This window comes from Delphinus delphis, chromosome 7 (assembly GCF_949987515.2).
Source record: "Delphinus delphis chromosome 7, mDelDel1.2, whole genome shotgun sequence".
NCBI lineage: Eukaryota > Metazoa > Chordata > Mammalia > Artiodactyla > Delphinidae > Delphinus > Delphinus delphis.
Window position 1 is genome coordinate 53,881,407 of NC_082689.1, and position 24,425 is coordinate 53,905,831.

Genomic DNA, 24,425 nt, shown 5'->3' on the forward strand with positions numbered 1-24,425 from the left:
TTACAATGTTGTGTTAGTTTCTGCTGTATGGAAAAGTGAATCAGTTATACCTATATATGTATCCACTCTTTTTTAGATTCTTTTCCTATATAGGTCATTCAGAGTATTGAGTAGCATTCTATTTTTTATTTTTAAAAGCTTTGTTTGGTTTGTTTTCAAATTTGCCTGGTTTGATAGGCAAGCCTCTTACTGCGTACTCATCTTTTATATAATTTTTAAATTTTTTCAACATTTCATAGTAGTTTTTTAAATATATTTTGTTTGGTAGCTTGAATGTTTGAATATTTTGCCTATTGATTATGAACTCTCATTTAGTTGATACAGTATTAATCTGTGGGATACTCAAAGACTTAAACTAAAGATGTGTTTCTCCCCAAATCCTCTTCTGTGTGGAGCTGCGTGCCACACTAGTGACCTGGGACCACTGTAGCCCCTTCTCAGGTCTCCAGCTTCAGGAGAGAGCTTGATCTCCCTTAGTTCCCTCTCTTGTGCCTAGGCTGCTTCTCCGGGTGCTGGCAACCAACATCAGGTCAGTTTGCCCTGGTGGTTTAACACTGCTGTATTTTCTTTCCCCCATGTCCTGTGAACCCAGAAGCGCATGACATTCCTCCTCCTGTTTTCTTGTAAACCCCTTCGGATCAAGCTTTCTCCCGTCGTTCTATCAAACCTGTTCTTCCTAAGGTTGCCAATAGCCTGTATGTTGCTAAATACAACTGCCTTTTCTCAGCCTCATCTTTGTTGCCGCGACAGTTAATTTTAGGGGTCAACTTGGCTGGGCCATAGTACCCAGATATTTGGTCAAACGTTTTTCTGGATGTTTTGGTGAAAGTGTTTTGGGAGGAGATTTACATTTAAATCGGTGGACTTTGAGTAAAGCAGATTGCCCTCCATAATATGAGTGGGCCTCATCCATTCAGCTGAAGTCCTGAATAGAACAAAAGACTGACGTTTCCCCCCACAAGAGGAATTCCACAGCAGAAGGCCCTGGGACTTGAACTGCACAGTCAATCCTGCTTGGGTCTCCAAGCTACCAGCTCACTCTGTAAATTTCGGACTTGCCAGCCTCTGTAATTGTATAAGCCAATTCCTTAAAACACATACAGACATCCTACCTATTGGTTCTGTTTCTCTGGGAACCCTGACTAATACACCCACCCTGTTAGTAGTATTAGACCGAGGTGATTATTCCCCTATTTTTGAAATATTTCTTTACTTGATTTCTGATAATTCATGCTCCTGTTTTTTTTCCAACCTCATTGGTTTTTCCCTTTAAGTCTCTTTTGTGGATTTCCTCCTCGTCTTCCCAGTCTCTAAATATTAGGTCTCCAGAACTGACAGTTGAGTCTTTAGACCTCTTCTCTATACTTGCTCTCTTGTTAATCTCACCAAGTCTCATAGCTGTGACATTATCTTTTTGCTGATATACCAAAAAGTTCCAAATGTATATTCCTAGCCCAGAACTCTCCCTTTAACTCCAGACTCATATTTCCAGCTGCTTTATTCTAAATTTATGCTTATTATCTGATACATATCTCAAAGTTAACATTTCCAAAACCATATTATTAAGCCCTCCTCCCTTTCCATCCCCCTCAAGCCCAACTGCTTTTCCCCACGATTTCCCCCTAGTAAATAGAATATTGTTCTAATTGCTCAGGCCCCAAACCCATGAGTTATCCCTGGATTCATTTTTTTCCTGACCCCCCACATCTAATCAGTCACGGAATCCTGGGGCGCTATTTTTAACTTATAATCAGAATCTAGCCACTGCCTACCACCTGCTTCCCCCGCACTGGGACAGGCCACGATCACATCTGCCTGGAGTAGCAACTCTCACCTCTCAGCTGGTCTCTGGGCTTATACCCTTCCCCGCAAGGCATTCAGTTCTACACTCAGCAGCCAGAATGAGTCTTTAAAAGTACAAGCCCTGGCTATCATCCCTCTGCTCAAAACCATTCAAAGCTTTTTCAAGTGGCTCAGAGGAAAAGCCTCAATCAATTCTCTAAAAGACCCAACACAATCTCTTTCCCTCTCACTCTATTCCCTTCCACTTCCCTACCCTGGCAGGTACGGCTTCCCCTCAGGGGCTTTGATTTGTTGTTTCCTCTGCTTGAAATGCTTTTCCCACAGACTTCTGCAGAGTTTCCTCTTATACCTTCTGTAGTCTTTGTTCAATGGCTACCTTCTTTGTGATGCCTTCCTGGTTACTTTATCTAAAATCCAACCTATCTCCCATTCTCTCTCTGTCGTCCTTCCTTTACTTTTCTCCACAGCATTTATCTAAAAACTACATATTCTACTTCTTTATTTTGTCTGTCTGCCCCTCACTAGAGTATAAGTTCCATGAGGATAAGAATTTTATTTTATTCACTGCTGTATCCTCAATTCCTAAATACCATCCCTCACAATAGAAGGCACTCGATAAATATTGCTGTAAATACCCATTCTTGGCAAGGGTATGGGGAAAGATGCAGTCTCTCACATTTGGGGAGGTAAGTATAATTTGGCGCAATATTTTTAGAGGTTTTTGGTTCTCTGGTGAGCCATTCACTCACAGTGAATGCATTTGCACCTAGACCTGCTCAGCTTTGATCATTTTCGTTACCTGCCTGGCCTCTGCAGTCTGTTGAATTTTCTACCCGTGGCCCACAGGTACTTCTCATTTTGATCTTCCCTGAAATGACCCTCTTTCTGCTCATGTAGCCACAGCAAGAATATTCAAAATTCCCCTTCAAGTAGCATGTTCTTTAGTGCCTCTTAGCCACTGTGTATATTGTTTCTTCTGCTTTTTCTCCCTTTTTCCAGCCTAGACACTACCCACTTTCTTCTAGACTCAGTTCAAGCATCAAAGACTCCATGAAGCCTTCACTAGACACCTTGGCAGTGACTCTTCTCTGCGTCTCCACAGCATTTTTGTGTAGAATTTAATGATTAGTATGTATCACCTTGCACTGAGTGTTTGTTTGGGTTCCTGTCTCCCAGTGAGACTGAGAGCAAACTCATAACGTCCTCAACCTTGTCTCTAGCTCTCTGGCAAGAGAGCAAGGCTGGCACTACATTTTTGGTTGCATGAAAAAATAAATCATTGAATGTCTTTTCCCATGTTTCTGTTCACTTCCACCTTTTTTCCAACTAAAATGCTTAAAAGTTGTTTGTATGACATTAAAATGACCATGGAAGCATCTAAGCATAATTTCTGTGCAGACAGAACATGCAGGATCGTTTCTCAGGAGGGTAAGCTGAGCGCCAGCAACAGCTCTTGTCCCAAATTTGCTGCCATACTTTACGATGAAAAAGTCTAAACTGTAAGTGTTTTCATCTTAGGAATAGTGATAAGATACATTTATTGGCTTATTTGCATACTTTTTAATGCAAAAATTAAGGTTTCGGAATAAAATGGTCAACTAGGACCCTGTGGCTCCCTTTCTTCAAGTCCCCAAAGGGAAACACGCTTTTTATTCCTTTCTTCCCCTAAATCTAAGATAATATTACTGAGGCATGAACCTAGCTTGTATGACATGTTTTGAGCACTGATCCACAGTGCCAGAATCAAGTAGCTCCACACCCTAAGAAGTGGCTCTAACCCAGGATGACACAATCTGTGTTTGTCAAATTGCCAATTAAAAAAAATTGTTTAAAGGCCCTTTGTTACATAATAATGTTTTATTCAGAAGGAGAGGAAAAGTTGGACTGATACAAAAGGCAGTTCTTTCCATTTTCCACTTTATACCATAAGCAAATCAATCCTTTGCTTTTTGTGTTGCTAGAGCCTACTCCAACTTCATGCAATGGGACTTCTCCCAAGCTGCCATTCAGCTGCTAAAGTCACAGCCGAGTTTTACCACCTCTCCAGAGCAGCTGGAGAGAGTGACGGAGTGAAAGGAGCCTGGACAATGGCTGGAGGTTATTTTCAAATGTGGTTTGTCCCTATTTTGTTCAAGAACACAGGATTTTAAAAAAAACAAACAAAAAGCAAAAAAACAAACACCCAGACAAGAGAGCCATTTCTGAGCATGGAAGAACTGAAGCTAGAACGGAACACTTTAGTCTCTGGCCTCAGATTTTGAGAGTCTAGAGCAAAACACATTGCTTGATCACTGAGGTAAATGTTGACTTTTGTAATCAGGCTGATGACTGGAACATATTGGAAAAACAAAAGTAAACCTTATGACTTGGACCAAGCTTGTTTTTAACATTCTTTTCTGTCTTACTAATAACTGGGACCTAGCCCCATATTGAAGTACCATGTAACAGAAACTAAAGAACTTTCTCCATAACTTAACTAATAATACCTTTTAAATGAGACCTGATTCTTTCACTATGCAGATTAAACTTGACAATCAAGTGCTTTTACCTCTTCAGCTTTGAATAAACTATTTTTAGATCTAAAATTTTTTAGACTTATAATGCACATAATAAGTGAAAATATTCTGATTAAGCAAAATTGTATTTTTCTATCCTAATCATGAATAAATTGAAGAATTTTTCTAGGCTAGGGTTTTAAAGGCACATCAACAAACCAGAAAATAGGATACTTGAATGTATATTTTTAATATCCAATTATGAGACTAGAAGAAATTAACATAATTTAAATTTTTATATTTGGATGGGTAATAAAATATTTCAGCAAAAAATATTTCACAAAAATTGTCTCTCCAGTGCAAGGTTAAGAGAGTACACATCCTGCAGGGACTATCTACTGTTTTTGTCAGTCTGGTTCTCCTCTCTCCCCTTTTGCTGGTAATGCCCCTGTGTCCTTTGGAGGAGACTTCCTCCCGTGATGGGAGCTGCCTGTGATGATTCATCACATTCATATGACCCAAAGTATTAGCCACCCCTGATATTTTTCTACATGAACTGTCCATCAGAGGCAGGATGCACACCCAGTGCAATCTGTGGCTCTTCTCCTTGTAGCCTAAAACACTAGTTTGCTATGGTACAGACTGAAGACAAGTCAAAAGGAAACAGGTTTGGGAGAAGGGGCTGAGAAAGATGCTGACTTTACTTTGGTCTCTGGTTCTGGTCCCTGAGGTTCTCAGAAATGCTGTTCTTCCATCAGTGCTCTTGAGCTACCTCAGTGTTGTTCCAGAAAATCCATCACACCTCCACCCCAATCCAGTTCAGATTGGCTTTGGTACTTGCAACCAAAGAGTTCTGACTCAGGAACACTTACTGGAGCACATATTGTATTGACATTTAGTGGTACTTATTGGAAGAAAATTTATTGGACAGAACTATAAAAACTGGCATAGACAGTTTACTGTATTATGTAATGTACTGTATATTGCCAGAAGCATGTAAAACAATTTGTCCAAACAATTTGCCTTTAACTTGACCTCCTTTGTTAATCTCTATTACAAAGCTTACATTAAGAGTGACAGTAAGTTGGTTGCTCAAATTAGGGACGTTTCCTTAGTCTGAAATTTTATTTCATTTTCTATTATTCAGAATACTTTTAAAGCACTATTGATGTTCAAGAGAAAAACTTGTATTATGCCTAAATTATGCACCACATCTATTTACACACATACAGATGATACTGCAAGTATTCATAAACTTTCAGCATATAGCAACTAGTAGTCAGGAGGCCTGGACACTAGATATTTTGTTAACTAAGTGTAGTGTTGGGTATGTTGCTTAATTTTTCCAGGTCACAGGAAAATGAGGATGTTGGAATAGGTGGGTGTCTTCCAGCTTTAAAACCCTAAGATTCCACTAGTAGAAAAAACAGTCAGTTCTGTTAGAAAAAGATTTTGCTGATTTTATAAAAAAATCAAACACTGCTTTTTCCTATTTCCTTTGGCCTGTTTACTAAAAACATTGTGTGAAAGTGTCATTGGGGGAAAAAAACCCCACCTGATACAAATGAATGCAAACTATGTTGGCCTTGGAAAAAGTTCTGTTGTCTAAAGGGCTCCAAATACATTGGCCTAGATGCTGAACTAATAGGTGGCAAAACAAAACAAAGCAAAGCAAACAAAACGAAACCAAACCGTACCCTTAAAAGAGTTATTTATATAATTTCAGAACCATAAAAGTACATTTTAAAAAAATACCAGATCTTTTTTTCTTTTTTTTTTTTACATCTTTATTGGAGTATAATTGCTTTACAATGGTGTGTTGGTTTCTGCTTTATAACAAACTGAATCAGTTATACATATACATATGTTCCCATATCTCTTCCCTCTTGCGTCTCCCTCCCTCCCACGCTCCCTATCCCACCCCTCCAGGCGGTCACAAAGCACCGAGCTGATCTCCCTGTGCTATGCGGCTGCTTCCCACTAGCTACCTACCTTACGTTTGGTAGTGTATATATGTCCATGCCTCTCCCTTGCTTTGTCACAGCTTACCCTTCCCCCTCCCCATATCCTCAAGTCCATTCTCTAGTAGGTCTGTGTCTTTATTCCTGTCTTACCCCAAGGTTCTTCATGACATTTTTTTTTCCTTAAATTCCATATAACCAGATCTTTTAAACTTCCTCAGTGAAAGAAGTTTTGAGCTTGGAATTAAAATGTCAAAAATTAATAAAATAAGTACTCAAAGTAATTTTTAAATAAAATTATTAAAGATTTTTCTTAAAAATTCACTAATGTATTAAGTGTACATTATTAAAATAAATGCTATATATCTTTAGATTGAAAAATACAGTACCTTGACAATTTTTCAAATATTGATTTTGAAGTGCTAAATATTCCCAAAGGCAAGAGTTGCAGGATGAATACTAGCTCAGTGCTGCAGGTTTGGCACCATCTCACAGCTTTGTGACTGTGGTTTGTTAGGCAATTTTGGTTGCAAAATATAGAAACCCAAACATGTGACCTCAGGGAAGAGGGTGTTGGGGTTTGTTCTTGTTTGTTTGGTTTGTAAAGAATACATATGTAAATCAGAAAAACTGAAATCTCAGCCATGATATCCGGCTTCCTTCCTAGGAATAACAGGAAAGTTGAACAACAAAGCTTCTTAGGAGGAGAGGAATGCCAATTGAATTGGGCTTTTCGGAACACAGAATTTGAAGGATATTCAGAACCCAGCGTATCAGTAGGACTTCTCATCCTGCTGGAGCATCCCAATCACCTGAGGAGTGTTTTAAAAATACAGATTTTGAGGTCCTATCTGCAAAGGCTCAGGTCTAGTACACCTGGGGAAGTGCTGGGAACGCTTTGTTTTTAAAAAGATCCCAGGTAGATTTTGAATGCCCTGCTCTCTGGGTTGCCTGGGTTGCCTCTTCTCTTGGTGTCTGCTTCCTGATCGGCACACTACCAGTTGATTCCCTCAAGATTCTTTACTATAGGCTCAGTGCCTCACCTCCTTCAAGCCTTAGCTCAAATGTCACCTTCTCAGTGTGGCTTTCCCTATTCCTGTGATTGAAAGCCGTACCCCAGCCCCTGGCACTTTCTAGTTCCCTGCCCTGCATAATGTTTATCCAACATTTACCACCTTCTAATACAATATTTGATTTACTTATTTATTGTGTATTGCCTGTCCCATTTACCAGAATGCAAGGTCCATGCAGAATTTTTGTGTATTTTGTCCATACTGCATTCCCAGAACCTAAAACAGGAAATTCTTAATAAATATTTGGTGAGCAGATGAGTGAATGGATGTTTTCTGCTTAGTCATTGGCTGACATTATCTTCTGCTCCCTGGTGAAGTGTCAGAGCCCTTCTCATCCATGGCTACCATCTGTGCCTCCCTTTGGGTCCAGCTTCCCCAGTTGATTGTCTGATTGGACCAACCCTTTTTTCTTCTTCTTTTTTATTTGGGTGGGGGCCCACCACGTGGCATGTGAGATCTTAGTTCCCAGACCAGGGATCGAACCCTCGCCCCCTGCATTGGAAGCACGGAGTCTCGACCACTGGATCACTAGAGAAGTCCTTGGACCAGCTCTTTTGGATTGAGTGTTTTTCCCAGGTCATTTTTGAATGGGTGTGAATTGGCTGTTTAACAGGTCAGGTGCCCTCCCAGGAGTAGTCCACAGAGGCACAAAAGAGTACTGCCTGGGGCCCCGCCTTCAGCAGGGCGTGTGGGTGGGGCATTTTCTCCAAGAAGCCTATTTGGGTGCCGAGTGAGTGTTCAGCAAGTTACTTGACCCTGCTGAGCTTCAGTAAGACTGCATTAACAGTGCAGGTCTACCTTATCTCAGTGAGTTCTTCAGAAGTTCCAGAGAATAATGTTTGGGAAACATAGGCATATAAAATATTAACTTATTATAAAAATAAAATGAATGTGAGACGTTACATAAATTCAGATGACATTTAAATATGGCATTTAATAAAAAGCCTAAGGGAAGTTGTAGGGGAGAATTTAGGAATTTAAGAACGAGTTGCTTAAAGTGCTTTTGTGACTCTCCCCACCCCCCAGTCCTGAATGTCTTTCAAATGTTATTCTTATTTCACATTGATTTCTATTTGGCAGGGGATTCTGGTACATAACTTCCAAAGTGATATTTAAGACGAATACATGCAAAGATCCACACTCAGTCTCCAAAAACAAATTGCACAAATACAGGTTGGAGGAGATATGGTTTTACAGGTGTGTATGTGTTAAAGTCCTAAGAAAGATTCGAGGGTTTTTGTTTGTTTTATGAACAGTGTGGGTGGTAGAAAAATATGAATGTGATATCAAGCTGAATTTTGAAACATCATAAGAATGTAGAAAACTGTATTTTTTTATTCTTCTCTGTATACCTGGAATACTGGACTCAGTTCTAGATGCCACATTGTAAGAGGCACTAGGGTATGTTTAGATGAAAGTGTATGGAGGAGATGAATGGGGCTTGTGTATGGAGGCTGGTGTGAGAAGGGACATGTTCTGGTTGCTGACTTCAGATGTTTAAAGGCTGTGTATGGAAGGGGAATTGGGCTGTTCTGGATTCAATACATCTGAGTACCAGATTCAGATTCGCTGGGTACTTTAATACAATGTATTCATACTAATGATAATGATTTAAGGTGTTATTATTTCCCCCTTTTAGAGTTGAGCAAACTCATAACTTGGAGCTGTTTTGTGCTTGTCCAAAGTCATACAGGTAGAAGTTACAGAGCTATGATCTGACCACACCACTTTGGAGTTTAATTCCAGTGGTGTTTTCTACTAATATCATTGTTACCTACAAAATCTACAGAAAGACACCTTTCAGTTCCAAGTAGGGACTAGCAGGGCTGTTCAAAGATGAATACTATTGTGAGGTAGTGAGTGGTTCCCTATCACTCAAGAGTTCAAGAATATGCTGGACAGCTACTTTGCAAGGATCTGGTTGTCCCTTCAATTTATACATATATAAAGAAGGATATGTTTACCTTATTAATAAAGTACTAGAAATGAAGCCTAATCATAGAGCCAAAGGAACTCCAGAGGGGAGGCTTAGTGAATTTAAGTGATTGAGCTGTGTTCATTTAGTAGTTATTGGAAAATACAGCACCCAAACTTTGTTCTCTGCATTTATAGTCTAATGTGTTTTCTGTTGCAACAGTTCCCCTTATCTAATAACTGGGTCCACACTGTTGTGGAACAAGAGGGTATGGAAAGAGGAAGGGCAGGGATATTTGGTGAATTACTATAATAGATTGTTTGGCATAAACTTGCTTTATTAAAACAAGCCAAGAATGCGAGTGGTAATAGGAGAGGGTTTAAAATGATAAACAGAGAATGCCACATGGTAAAGGAAGGAAGAACAGAATACTGTGGAAGGTTAAGTAAGGAAGGCAGGGACTGTGGATTGCAGTGTATTTCCCTCTTGTTGAGTAGATGTTCAACATCTATTTGTTGGAATGAATAGTGACATCAGTACTTGAACAAATATTTAAAGAAAACCTTCATAGTGCTGAGTACTGTGCTATGTCTGAGAGCCAAAAATGAACTAGACAAAAATCTCCATCCTTTTAAGGAACTCACAGTCTAGTAGGAAAAGACCACCAAGCAAAGCAATGGGAAAAAAGAAAGTGCTAGGGGTTATCGTAGAGAATAGATCAAAGTTTACATGAAAGCAGAAAAGAATGAATAATTCAGTGTAAGTGTGTGGGGTGAGGATATGAGGGTGGAAAAAGGACAGGATGTCAGGGAAGATTCAACGGAGGAAAAGATGCATTATCTTTATTATCTTGAAGGAGACTGGAAGTTCACCCGGTTAAATGAGGGATGAATTTCAGATGGAGGAAAATATACAAAGGCACAGACAGAGCCTGTGTGTGAGATGTGGTGGGAATTAAAGCTGAAGCTGAGGAGATCTGTGGATCAGATCATAAATGGCCTTGAATATCACGGTAATTGCTTGAAACTGATTATCCAGGTGGAAAGCCTTTGAAGAGGGAGGCTCTGTGTTTTTGGGGCATTCCCAGCAGTCCTTTGGAACACAAGCAGAAGTGAAATTAGCAAGGCTTGACCTAAATGGTGGCAGAGACTGATGTAGTGGAGACATTATCAGTCATAGAAATAAGAGGAAGTATTAATCCTTGGGATTTTCAATCAGAGAACTTTAGCAGAGAGAAACTTAGTTGCCTAGTTGTTGGAATGGTAATTTTTTTTTTCCTAAAGAAATTAGGTGATACTGAAGTGAGTGGCACAGTGAGTAATAAGTAAGGCCTGAGATTGAGAACACATGCTGCCCTGAGCCTGTGTGTATTAGCTGATGACTCTTTTGAACTGAATTCAGGAAATGACATAAAAACGATTTGTGCAAGAAAATTGGAAGAACAAGGACTCTGAAGTCACTACATTTGGAGAAAAATAACTAGTGTTGGTGAAGATGGGGAAGTAGCCATTATCAGAGGGCCATTTGTGGATAAATTTTGGGCTATCCAATGGAAAGATCCCCAAAGGAAAACAAATGCCCTGAATCCAGCTCTTCCTCACTACAACCCATTCCCCTGCAGTTGCCTTATCCTTCAGACACATCACACATCTCTGTGTGGGAGATCCATCTCCTGGCATCTCCTGGCATCTCCTGGCAGTGGGTACTTGGGGGTAAAGGAATCCCAACAAACCCGGGATGACAACGTTAGAATTTTGAAAATCTTGGAGACCATATACTCGAACATACATATTTCAGTATGAGGACAGAGAAAACAAATGACAGGCAAGGCGTCAAGGGGAGGGGGTGTCCTTCCTTAAGTCCAGGCTCCCCGACTCTAGGCCCAGTTCTTCCATAATCCCATGCTGCCTGTGGGCTTGGGAGCTGGAAGCTCGGCGGGTGGTGAGGAGAGCGGGGTCCGCCTGGTGGCGTCGGAAGCCCCCTCCTCGCCCAGCCCCCAATCCCCAGCCCCCGTGGGACTCCCAGCCCCGCCCCCTTCCCGTGCGGGCGGTGTCGCTGCGCCGCTGCTACCCGGGCGCGCGCGGGGCAGCACGGACGCGAGTCGGGCCGAGGGTGACGGGAGGTCGCCGAGCCTCCCGCGCCGCCGCCCCTTGCCTGACGCAGAGAGGGGCCGGGACGCGATTTGCCGCGAGTGACTGGAGCCGCTGCCGTCGCCACCGCCGCCCGGGCCCGCTCCGCCCTCAGTCCGCCTTCCTCCCGCCTCGCCCTCCGCCTCCGCTCGCGCCTTGCTCGCGTCCCCGCGTCCTCCCCACCGCCCCGGAACGTCGGGCAGCCAGCGCCAGCGCCAGCCAGGTGAGTGTGGCCGCCGTGCGGCCCGGGCGGCCCGGGCGGGAGGAGCGCGCAGGCCCAGCGGCCGGGCAGGGAGCGCGGGCGGGCGGCGGCGGCGGGCCCGGCTTTCTTCCCCACCGTGGGCCGCGCGACTGAGGGAGGGGCGCCCCCGCCCCGCCGCAGCCCCCGCCGCCACCGCAGACAAAGCAAGCGCCAGAGGTGGGAGCCCCGCGGGCGGCCCCTGCCTCCGCGCCGCCTGCCGGGTGCGGTCGCGGCCCGCAAAGCCCGGGCGGCCCGCGCGTCTCCCCTCCTGAGCGCCCTTGTTCATTTCTGGGTGAAAGGGACCCGAATCGTGCAACAGGTACGGGCGTTAGTCCTTATTTAACGGCGGGTCTTGTCCACCCGGCGTGCGGGGACCAGATGTGGCGCCCGGCTCCCGGGCGAGCCCCCGTGTCCAGCGCCCGCGGCTTGCTCCTTTGTGTGGCCGGTGACCAGCTCTGGCCGGCGGGTGGGGGACGCCCGCCCGAGGCCCCCGGGCTGCACCGAGGCTCCTGGACGCCTCCCTCGGGCTGTGGGGCTTGGCTTCTCCCGGGCCTGCGGGCTGTTAACCTCCCTCCAGCCTTTGGAGGAGTCACAACGGGAAGGGAGAGCGGGTTGGCAGGGTTATCTGGCTGTGTATTTATTTTTGTATGTGAGGTAGACTCATATTGGAAAGGAACCGCAGTCTGGCCGGCTCTTGAGGGTTCCTGTGGCATTTCACCCTGGGATGCACCGTTTGGTCCTGGTTGCTGCTGCGACTGCCGCCGTGGTTCTCTTCTTGGTGCTTTGATATCTTTCTCTCTTACACAGACATCACCCAAGAAGTTGGAAGCGCCGATGAGGGAGTAACTCGATACAGCTGTTTGACAGGTCGCCTCTTCGCATTTTGTCTGTGCCAAGTATACCCACCATGCATACTAGCATAGGTTGGCAGACCCTCATATTAAGATCACCACTCAAAATACCCCCATATTGGGAAGTAGTAACCCGTAGTTTTTACTCTGGCTTGATGAACCTTATTTGTTTAGATGTGAGAAACTTTTTCTTCCCCCCAAGGAAGAATACAAAATAGAGAACAATTTATCTTTGTTTACATACCTGGGGTCATGCTGTTACCTAGCTGGTTTCAGTGGTATGCTATTTTAGTATAACAATACTAAATGGAAGGAAAATATCTGCCTTCTGCTTTGAGCAATAAAGTACTTCTTTGTTCTAGAACCAGGAAGCTTTTATACATAATACTTTGTGTGGACAAAAGTTAGTGACTGACTGTCTTTACCCCATGACCAAATTCAGGAAAAAATTCCCAAAGGACTTAGAAAGCATTACACAACTCTATAGATTGTTTTTGTATTCCAAATTCGAGGAAATCATTTTGTTGTATATTTATTCAAACAATCTAGAGTAAATTTAACCTTAAAAATTGGGCCTACTCTGTAAATTCCCCAGCATTAGGGAATGAATTGATTGCACTTAAAAGAGTTTACCAAGCATTTTAACTCCTGTGAATAATAATTGGAAGGAGCTGGTGATGGACCTAGAATCTGACAGCAGAATGCAGAACATGGAAAGAGGTAGAGGTTGCAAAGTTCCATCTACTTGTGTTTTAGTTGATTGATGGGCATGTCTGAAAACTAAATGTCCACTAATTTAAATACAAAATACTATATTTTAGCCTTCTTTTTTAATGTATTCTATAAAGACTCCTTGAACCTCTCTCTACTCCCTAAAAACAAACGATATTAATAAGGACTTTTCTTTTGAAGAAATAAAATAATACCAAATTAATCTGATCTGCAGAAAGTTTCTCTGGCATGATTAGTAGTTTCACTTTACTAAAAATACCATTCATCTGTGTAACATCTAACTTCAAAGAGCTTTCGTAGCTGTTACAAGCAGCAGGAACAGCCTCCTGAAAAAAGTAGGATATTAACTATTAAAAAGTAGCAGAGGGACTTCCCTGGTGGCGTAGTGGTTAAGAATCTGCCTGCCAATGCAGGGGACACGGGTTCGAGCCCTGGTCTGGGAAGATCCCACATGCTGAGGAGCAACTAAGCCCGTGTGCCAAAACTACTGAGCCTGCGCTCTAGAGCCTGCAAGCCACAACTACTGAGCTCGCATGCCACAACTACTGGAGCCCGAGCGCCTGGAGCCCATGGTCGGCAACAAGAGAAGCCACCGCAATGAGAAGCCCGCACACCACAATGAAGAGCGGCCCCCGCTCGCCGCAACTAGAGAAAGCCAGCGCGCAGCAACGAAGACCCAGCATAATCAAAAATAAATAAAGTAGCAGAAACTTAAATTTCTAGAATAGTTTTCTTTTATTAAAATATAACTCTCATACTGTAGAATTCACTCTTTTAACATGTACAATTTAGTGGTTTTAGTGTATTCACAAGGTAGTGCAAACCTCATCACTAATTCAAGGAATGTTTTGAACATCCTGAAGGGAAACCCTCGTACCCATTAGCTGCCACTCCTATTCCCCTTCATTGCACTTGGCAGCCACCAGTCTACTTTCTGTCTCTATGGATTTGCCTATTGTGGACATTTCATATGAATGGAGTCACACAATATGTGGCCTTTTGTGTCTTTCACTGAGCGTAATGTTTTCAGGTTTCATGCATATTATGCATGTATCAAGATACTTCCTTATGGCTGAATAATATTCTGCTGTATAGATATGCCATATTTTGTTTATCCATTCATCAGTTGATGGACGTTTCAGTTGTTTCCACTTTTTTGGCTAGTATGAGTAATAATGCTATGACCACTCATTTACAAGTTTTTGTGTGGACATGTGTTTTCAGTTTCCTTGGGTATATAATTAGCTATGGAATTGCTGGATCACAAGGTAACTGTAACTGTTTGAGGAACTGCCAAACTATTTTCCATAGCTGCTGCATCAATTTACGTTCCCACCATCAAAGTATGAGGGTTGCTTTTCTCCAACACATGTCAAAGTTGTCTTTTTGATGATAGCCATTCTAGTGGGTGTGAGGTGGTATCTTGTGGTTTTCATTTGCATTTCCCGAATGGCTAGTGATGTTGAGGATCTTTATGTTCTTATTGGCGATTTATATATTTTGATTGGAAAAATGTCTGTTTAATTTATAGTAGTTTCTTTCTTTCTTTTTTTTAATGATCTGGCTATTGTAAATAGTGCTTCAGTGAACATTGGGGTGCATGTGTCTTTTTGAATTATGGTTTGCTCTGGGTATATGCCCAGTAGTGGGGTTGCTGGGTCATATGGTCATTTTATTTTTAGCTTTCTAAGGAACCTCCATACTGTTCTCCATAGTGGCTGTATCAATTTCCATTCCCATCAACAGTGCAAGAGGGTTCCTTTTTCTTCACACCCTCTCCAGCATTTGTTGTTTGTAGATTTTCTGATGATGCCCATTCTAACTGATGTGAGGTGATACCTCATTGTAGTTTTGATTTACATTTCTCTAATAATTAGTGATGTGGAGCAGCTTTTCATGTGCCTCTTGGCCATCTGTATGTCTTCTTTGGAGAAATGTCTATTTAGGTCTTCTGCCCACTTTTGGATTGGGTTTTTTTAATTTTGAGCTGCATAAGCTGTTTATATATATTGGAGATTAATCCTTTGTCCATTGATTCGTTTGCAAATATTTTCTCCCATTCTGAGGGTTGTCTTTTCGTCTTGTTTGTAGTTTCCTTTGCTGTGCAAAAGCTTTGAAGTTTCATTAGGTCCCATTTGTTTACTTTTGTTTTTATTTTCATTACTCTAGGAGGTGGATCAAAAAAGATCTTGCTGTGATTTATGTCAAAGAGTGTTCTTCCTATGTTTTCCTCTAAGAGTTTTATAGTGTCTGGTCTTAGATTTAGGTCTCTAATCCATTTTGAGTTTATTTTTGTGTATGGTGTTAGGGAGTGTTCTAATTTCATTCTTTTACATGTAGCTGTCCAGTTTCCCCAGCACCACTTATTGAAGAGACTGTCTTTTCTCCATTGTATATTCTTGCCTCCTTTGTCATAGATTAGTGGACCATAGGTGCGTGGGTTTATCTCTGGGCTTTCTATCCTGTTCCATTGATCTATATTTCTGTTTTTGTGCCAGTACCGTATTGTCATGATTACTGTAGCTTTGTAGTATAATACGAAGTCAAGGAGTCTGGTTCCTCCAGATCCGTTTTGTTCCCTCAAGACCGCTTTGGCTATTCAGGGTCTTTTGTGTCTCTATACAAGTTTTAAGATTTTTCATTCTAGTTCTGTAAAAAATGCCATTGGTAATTTGGTAGGGATTGCATTGAATCTGTAGATTGCTTTGGGTAGTAGAGTCATTTTCACAATATTGATTCTTCCAATCCAAGAACATGGTATATCTCTCCATCTGTTGGTATCATCTTTAATTTCTTTCATCAGTGTCTTATAGTTTTCTGCATACAGGTCTTCTGTCTCCCTAGGTAGGTTTATTCCTAGGTATTTCATTCTTTTTGTTGTAATTGTAAATGGGAGTGTTTCCTTAATTTCTCTTTCAGATTTTTCATCATTAGTGTATAGGAATGCAAGAGATTTCTGTACATTAATTTTGTATCCTGCAACTTTACCAAATTCATTGATTAGCTCTAGAAGTTTTCTGGTGGCCTCTGAGGATTCTCTATGTATAGTATCACATCATCTGCAAACAGTGATAGTTTTACTTCTTCTTTTCCAATTTATATTCCTTTTATTTGTTTTTCTTCTCTGATTGTCCTGGCTAGGACTTCCAAAACTATGTTGAATAATAGTGGTGAGGGGCTTCCCTGGTGGCACAGTGGTTGAGAGTCCGCCTGCCAATGCAGGGGACATGGGTTTGTGCCCCGGTCCGGGAAGATCCCACATGCCGCGGAGTGGCTGGGCCTGTGAACCATGGCCGCTGAGCCTGTGCATCCAGAGCCTGTGCTCTGCAACGGGACAGGCCACAACAGTGAGAGGCCCACGTACCGAAAAAAAAAAAAAAAAAAAGAATGTGAGAGTGGACATCCTTGTCTTGTTCCTGATCTTAGAGGAAATGCTTTCAGTTTTTCACCATTGAGAATGATGTTTGCTGTGGGTTTGTCATATATGGCCTTTATTATGTTGAGGTAGTTTCCCTCTATGCCCACTTTCTGGAGAGTTTTTATCATAAATGGGTGTTGAATTTCGTCAGAAGCTTTTTCTGCATCTATTGAGATGATCAGATGGTTTTTATTCTTCAGTTTGTTAATATGGTGTATCACATTGATTGATTTGTGTATATTGAAGAATCCTTGCATCCCTGAGATAAATCCCACTTGATCATGGTGTATGATCCTTTTAATGTGTTGTTGGATTCTGTTTGCTAGTGTTTTGTTGACGATTGTTGCATCTATATTCATCAGTGATATTGGTCTGTAATTTTCTTTTTTTGTAGTATCTTTGTCTGGTTTTGGTATCAGGGTGATGGTGGCCTCATAGAATGAGTTTGGGAGTGGTCCTTCCTCTGCAATGTTTTGGAAGAGTTTGACAAGGATGGGTGTTAGCTCTTCTCTAAATGTTTGATACAATTCACCTGTGAAGCCATCTGATCCTGGACTTTTGTTTGTTGGAAGATTTTGCATCACAGTTTCAATTTCATTACTTGTGATTGGTCTGTTCATATTTTCTGTTTCTTCCTGGTTCAGTCTTGGAAGTTACATCTTTCTAAGAATTTGTCCATTTCTTCCAGGTTGTCCATTTTATTGGCATAGAGTTGTTTGTAGTAGTCTCTTACGATGATTTATATTTCTGTGGTGTCTGTTGTAACTTCTCCTTTTTCATTTCTATTGATTTGAGTCCTCTCCCTCTCTCTTTTTTTTTTTTCCCCTCTTTTTCTTGATGAGTCTGGCTAAAGGTTTATCAATTTTGTTTGTCTTCTAAAAGAACCAGCTTTTAGTTTTATTGATCTTTGCTATTGTTTTCTTTGTTTCTATTTCATTTATTTCTGCTCTGATATTTATGATTTCTTTCCTTCTACTAACTTTGGGTTTTGTTTGTTCTTCTTTCTCTGGTTCCTTTAGGTGTAAGGTTAGATTGTTTATTTGAGATGTTTGTTGTTTCTTAAGATAGGATTGTATTGCTATAAACTTCCCTCTTAGAACTCCTTTTGCTGCATCACATAGGTTTTGGATCATCGTGTTTTCATTGTCATTTGTCTCTAGGTATTTTTTGATTTCCTCTTTGATTTCTTCAGTGATCTCTTGGTTACTTAGTAATGTATTGTTTAGCCTCCATGTGTTTGTGTATTTTACGTTTTTTTTCCTGTAATTGATTTCTAATCTCATAGTGTTGTGGTCAGAAAAGATACTTCATATGATTTCAGTTTTCTTAGATTTACTGAGGCTTGATTTGTGACCCAAGATGTGATCTATCCTGGAGAATGTTCCACGTGCACTTGAGAAGAAAGTGTAATCTGCTGTTTTTGGACGGAATGTCCTATAAATATCAATTAAATCTGTTTGGTCTCTTGTGTCATTTAAAGCTTGTGTTTCCTTATTAATTTTCTGTTTGGATGATCTGTCCATTGGTGTAAGTGAGGTGTTAAAGTCCCCCACTATTATCGTGTTACTGTTGATTTCCTTTTTTATAGCTGTTAGCAGTTGCCTTATGTATTGAAGTGCTCCTGTGTTGAGTGCATATATATTTATAATTGTTATGTCTTCTTCTTAGTTTGATCCCTTGATCATTATGTATTGTCCTTCCTTGTCTCCTGTAACATTCTTTATTTTAAAGTCTATTTTATCTGATATGAGTATTGCTACTCCAGCTTTCTTTTGATTTCCATTTGCATGGAATATCTTTTTCCATCCCCTCACTTTCGGTCTGTATGTGTCCCTAGGTTTGAAGTGGGTCTCTTGTAGACAGCATATATATTGGTCTTGTTTTTATATGGGTCTCCATTCAACGAGCCTGTGTCTTTTGGGTGGAGGATTTAATCCATTCACGTTTACGGTAATTATCGATGTATAAGTTCCTATTACCATTTTCTTAATTGTTTTGGGTTTGTGTTTGTAGGTCCTTTTCTTCTCTTGTGTTTCCCACTTAGAAAAGTTCCTTTAGCATTTGTTGTAGAGCTGGTTTGGTGGTGCTGAATTCTTTTAGCTTTTGCTTGTCTGTAGAGCTTTTGATTTCTCCATTGAATCTGAATGAGATCCTTGCCAGGTAGAGTAATCTTGGTTGTCGATTCTTCCCTTTCATCACTTTAAATATGTCATGCCGCTCCCTTCTGGCTCCTAGAGTTTCTGCTGAGAAATCAGCTGTTAACCTTATGGGAGTTCCCTTGTTTGTTATTTGTCGTTTTTCCCTTGCTGCTTTCAATAATTTTTTTTGTCTTTAATTTTTGCCAATTTGATTACTATATGTGTCGGCGTGTTTCTCCTTGGGTTTATCCTATATGGGACTCTCTGCGCTTCCTGGACTTGGGTGGCTATTTCCTTTACCATGTTAGGGAAGTTTTCTACTATAAGCTCTTCAAATATTTTCTTGGGTCCTTTCTCTCTCTCTTCTCCTTTTGGGACCCCTATAATGCGAATGTTGTTGCGTTTAATGTTGTCCCAGAGGTCTCTTAGGCTGTCTTCATTTCTTTTCATTCTTTTTTCTTTATTCTGCTCCACAGCAGTGAATTCCACCATTCTGTCTTCCAGGTCACTTATCCGTTTTTCTGCCTCAGTTATTCTGCTATTCATTCCTTCTAGTGTAGTTTTCATTTCAGTTATTGTATTGTTCATCTCTGTTTGTTCTTTAATTCTTCTAGGTCTTTGTTAAACATTTCTTGCATCTTCTGGATCTTTGCCTCCATTCTTTTTTCCAAGGTCCTGGATCATCTCACTATCATTATTCTGAATTCTTTTTCTGGAAGGTTGCCTATCTCCACTTCATTCAGTTGTTTTTCTGGGGTTTTATCTTGTTCCTTCATCTGGTACATAGCCCTCTGCCTTTTCATCTTGTCTGTTTTTCTGTGAATGTGGTTTTTGTTTCACAGGCTGCAGGATTTAGGCTGCACGATTGTAGTTGTTCTTGTTTCTGCTGTCTGCCCTCTGGTGGATGAGGCTATCTAAGAGGCTTATGCAAGTTTCCTGGTGTATGAGGCTATCTAAGAGACTTGTGCAAGTTTCCTGATGAGAGGGACTGGTGGTGCGTAGAGCTGGGTGTTGCTCTGGTGTGCAGAGCTCAGTAAAACTTTAATCCGCTTGTCTGCTGATGGGTGGGGTTGGGTTCCCTCCTGTTGGTTGTTTGGCCTGAGGTGACCCAACACTGGAGCCTACCTGGGCTCTTTGGTAGGGCTAATGGTGGACTGTGGGAGGGCTCACGCCAAGGAGTACTTCCCAGAACTTCTGCTGCCAGTGTCCTTGTCCCCACAGTGACCCACAGCCACTCCCTGCCTCTGCAGGAGACCCTTCAACATTAGCAGGTAGGTCTGGTTCAGTCTTCCTTGGGGTCACTGCTTCTTCCCCTGGGTCCTGATGCACACACTATTTTGTGTGTGCCCTCCAGGAGTGGAGTCTGTTGCCCCCAGTCCTGTCAAAGTCCTACAATCAAATCCCGCTAGCCTTCAAACTCTGATTCTCTAGGAATTCTTCCTCCCGTTGCCGGACCCCCAGGTTGGGAAGCCTGATGTGGGGCTCAGAACCTTCACTCCAGTGGGTGGACTTCTGTGGTATAAGTGTTCACCAGTTTGTGAGTCACCCACCCAGTGGTTATGGGATTTGATTTTATTTTGATTTTGCCCCTCCTACTATCTCATTGTGGCTTCTCCTTAGTCTTTGGATGTGGGGTATCTTTTTTGGTGAGCTCCAGTGTCTTCCTGTTGATGATTGTTCAGCAGTTAGTTGTGATTCCGGTGCTCTCGCAAGAGGGAGTGAGAGCACGTTCTTCTACTCTGCCATCTTGAACCAAATTCATAGTTTCTAAGTTTATGCTTTCACACGTATTTTCTCATTTAGTCTTTGAAATAACACTGTAAAATATGTATCTCTATTTTAATGCTAGGAAGCTAAGGTTCAAAGAGGTTAAGTAATTTGCTCATTTTTTAACCTTATGGAGTTAATAAGAGTCAGGGTCTGAATGTAAACTCAGGTCTTCTGATTCTGCTTCCTGCATTCTTGCCACTTTATGAGGCATACAGAAGTTAAATTGTGTTTGCAGATTTGCTTGGCTAATCATTGACAGAGTAGGGGGAAAATAAAATAAATGAGACCAAACAACAACAAAAAGCAGGTGTTGTGGCCACACTGCCTCATGTTTTCCAGGTTTTGTTATACTTTATCGAATAAATTCTTTGATTTCTCCTGTCCTAATAAGGTAGATATGATTTCCATATTTTCTTTGGGTAACAAACCTGGTAACAGCTTTTTACTGGCATAGCTAATCCTAGAACCCACTGTTCACTGAGCCATCGCACTGTCTGTTCCCCTGGAGCTTCCATGTTCTCTATTTTCCCACTAATTTATACCCTTTAACCTTAGAGTAATTGAATAATTTCACAGTTTTCATAAACATTAAGATATTTCTGGGTTACACAAATTAACTTGTATTTTTGAACAGGGCATTTGCCAGATTCACATTGAAGTGCAGGATTACTAAGTATATATTTCAGTTTTTATGTGCTACTTACTCTGTATCAGACATAGCAGGTTTGTGAAATTCTCAGCTCCCTAGAGGGTAGGTAGAGGCCACATGTTATTTTCATCTTTGCATATCCATTCTCTGCCGTTGTGCTCAAACATGTCATAAGAGGTACTCTAACCTTTGTTAAATGAATGAATACAAATGCATTTTTTAATTGCAAAAAAAAAATTCAGTAAAAAATATCCAGTACGCTTTCTTAGAATAAAGGCAGTACAAATTCTAGATAAAGAAAATATTTCTTATCCCTGGCATATGACCTAAAAAATAATAAATGATAAAAATTAGAACTTGACTTAAAACAACACTGTCTTATGGAAGGAAGTACATGTTCCATCCTGGGATTAAAAACAGGCTCTGAGTACCTGGTGGCTGGCACAAGTGCTTACTTAGCTCATTGCCCACATGTAGGATTGTACCCTAAGTGTTTGTTAGATAAATGAATGCCCAATGAGTAAATAAAAGAATTAGTTTTCACTATAACAAGTAGAGGAGATACATCAAATGACTATTAGGCCGTACTTTTCATTTGTGTATTTTAATTGTCAAATATACATGTTAATCATAAAAATACAAATAACACAGGAATATATAGAGTAAAAGTAAAAAAATCTCACTTCACTATTTGTCCCCTTCCCTTCTTTCATCCCAAAGACCAATTCTGTCCCAGGTAACCTTGTTAACAGTTTGGGGTTTATATTTCCAAACCTGTATCTTTGCATTTATGTGTATATGTATAAATACACACTGAATACACCTGTATGCCATACTTAGTACATACATGTGTATTCAGTGATTTTTCTTATATAAAAGAGATCATACTACACATATTTCTTTGTTTTTCACTTAAATCTATTAAGACATTTGCCTCTATAATCACAAAGGATAAACATAATATTTATGTCTCATTTTTAGTTTACTATTCTTGAGTGTTTGGTGTCAAGATTAAGCTAGCCTCTAAGAATGAATTGGGAAATTCTCATTTTTTCCTCTGTGCTCTGGAATAGTTGAAACTGCCCTGTAAACATTGGCAGTCACCTGGCAACCTTGCAGGGAGTGAAGAGATCTGGGACAACCTTTCTGATTTTTCCTGTTTTTATTGTTTTATCAAGGTTTGGCCTTTATTTTCTGTTACATTTTTGGTAAACAAGTTCTTCCCCCACACATATCCCTTCCCCCAGCTCTGATGAGTAAATTGAGAAACGCAAATGATTAAATCAATCGATGGATGCGAGAGTATATGCGCTTTTCTCTTAGAGAGATCGAGGTAGAGCCCTGCTCTTACTAATTGTATAACCTAAGCAAGTTACTTACCTTTTTCAAACTTCTGTTTCCTTATCTGTAAAATGGTAATAATCTCTACATCACAGAAATCTTGAAAGTATTAAAGGAGATGTGAGCTAATATGTGAAAAACTTCTGTTGTTGCATCTAATAAGAATGAAAAAATTTATATTACTAATCTGTAATATGCTATACAAATGTAAATTTGTCACTGAGGTTACTGTAAATTGTTTTAGCCTAACAAGAACAAATTTAAGGAGAAAGGATGGTGACGCTAGGGACAGTTTCCACTAATAAATTGGAAGGACCTATAAAAATTTCCAGGCCGGGCTTCCCTGGTGGCGCAGTGGTCGAGAGTCCGCCTGCTGATGCAGGGGACACGGGTTCGTGCCCCGGTCCGGGAAGATCCCACATGCGGCGGAGTGGCTAGGCCCGTGAGCCATGGCCGCTGAGCCTGCGCGTCCGGAGCCTGTGCTCCACAACGGGAGAGGCCACAACAGTGAGAGGCCCGCGTACCGCAAAAAAAAAAAAAAAAAATTTTCCAGGCCATTTAGAATTTAATTTTGATAGACAGTTATTTTTAAATACTTGTATGCTTTTGAGGCAGGATAGTAGGGGAAAGTAGTAAACAGACCTGGATTAATTTTGCATTATCACTTATTAGCCTTGTGACTTTGGATGAATTAATTTCTCAGTAAAATGGGATAAATACACCTACTTTGTAGCTGGTCATGAGGAAAGAAGTTAATATAGTGCTTGGCATCTAATAGGTGTACAAATTGTTAGGGTTATTTTTCTTTTCATGTAATGAGTGCCCAACAGTGATGAACATGAGGTATTGGGTCCTGTTATTTTAAGGCTGTGTGATGTAGTGGCAAGAGTCCTTAAGTTAGAGTTTTAGCATACGTATCACACTGATTAGGCATTGACCTTGGACCAGTCACCTGCTAAGCTCCTTCTGTTTCCTTACCTATAAGAAAAGAGCAAGAGAACTGACACTTATTGAGGATCTATTTTACATGCAATTTACTAGGCAGTTTACAAATCTTACCTCATTTTATCTTCTCAATAATCTTATCAGATAGAGATGATTGTCATTTCTCAATTTTATGGTTGAAGAAACAAAGGCACAGGAATTAGATTTTCTGAGGTCCATTTGGTGGACCCCGCAGTGCTGTCCATGTTCTTTCACTCATTACAGCTATCCCCTCCCGGGATGGTAGGGTGTTCCCCTGCATACAGGGAATACCAAATGAGGAGCATTCTGCAAACTGAAATACTAAGTCTATTAAAAAAGCTAAACCAATGTAGGATGAGACTTTTTATTTATTAACGATTTCCATTAATAAAATACAGAGATTGTTAATGTGTCCTAGTGCCTCTGCTTAAGAGTAGTAATTTAAGGGTTTTTTTTTGCGGTACACAGGCCTGCCACTGCCGCGGCCCTTCCCGCCGCGTAGCACAGGCTCCGGACGCACAGGCCCAGCGGCCGTGGCCCACGGGCCCAGCCGCTCCGCGGCATGCGGGATCCTCCCGGACTGGGGCACGAACCCGCGCCCCCCGCATCGGCAGGCGGACTCCCAACCACTGCGCCACCAGGGAAGCCCTAGTTTAAGTTTTTAAATACTTGTGTTGCTCATAATCGCTTTACCTAAATTTATTACGCTTCATTCATTTCCAGTTTGACCAGGTAAAGAAGAGGGGGTAGGGAGTGGTTGTAAAGGGAAAGATAAGCTTTACACCAGTGTTTGATAGTGGTGTGTATGTATGTATGTATGAATGGACGTGTGTATGGAAGAGCTGGGAAGTATAGTTCTCTGGCAGTTTGGCATTTACAGAAACTACAGTTTCTTGGAAAGGAGTAGAGAATATCTGCATTATAATTCATTGTCTGCTACAGG

General features: G+C 41.2%; 1 protein-coding gene across 5 annotated transcripts in view; it reads left to right on the forward strand.

The window, feature by feature from the left end:
- The first annotated feature begins 11,372 nt into the window (after positions 1-11,372).
- SESTD1 (SEC14 and spectrin domain containing 1) overlaps positions 11,373-24,425 on the forward strand; it is a 137,072-nt gene continuing 124,019 nt past the window's right edge. The window contains exons 1-2 of one of the 5 annotated variants that reach the window (XM_060016512.1): positions 11,373-11,599; positions 12,425-12,484. The gene's annotated coding sequence lies outside the window, so the exon portion shown is untranslated. Of the gene's footprint in view, positions 11,600-11,650; positions 11,937-12,424; positions 12,541-24,425 lie in introns of those variants that run through there. The other 4 variants (XM_060016513.2, XM_060016510.2, XM_060016511.1 and 1 more) reach the window with 4 other exon arrangements.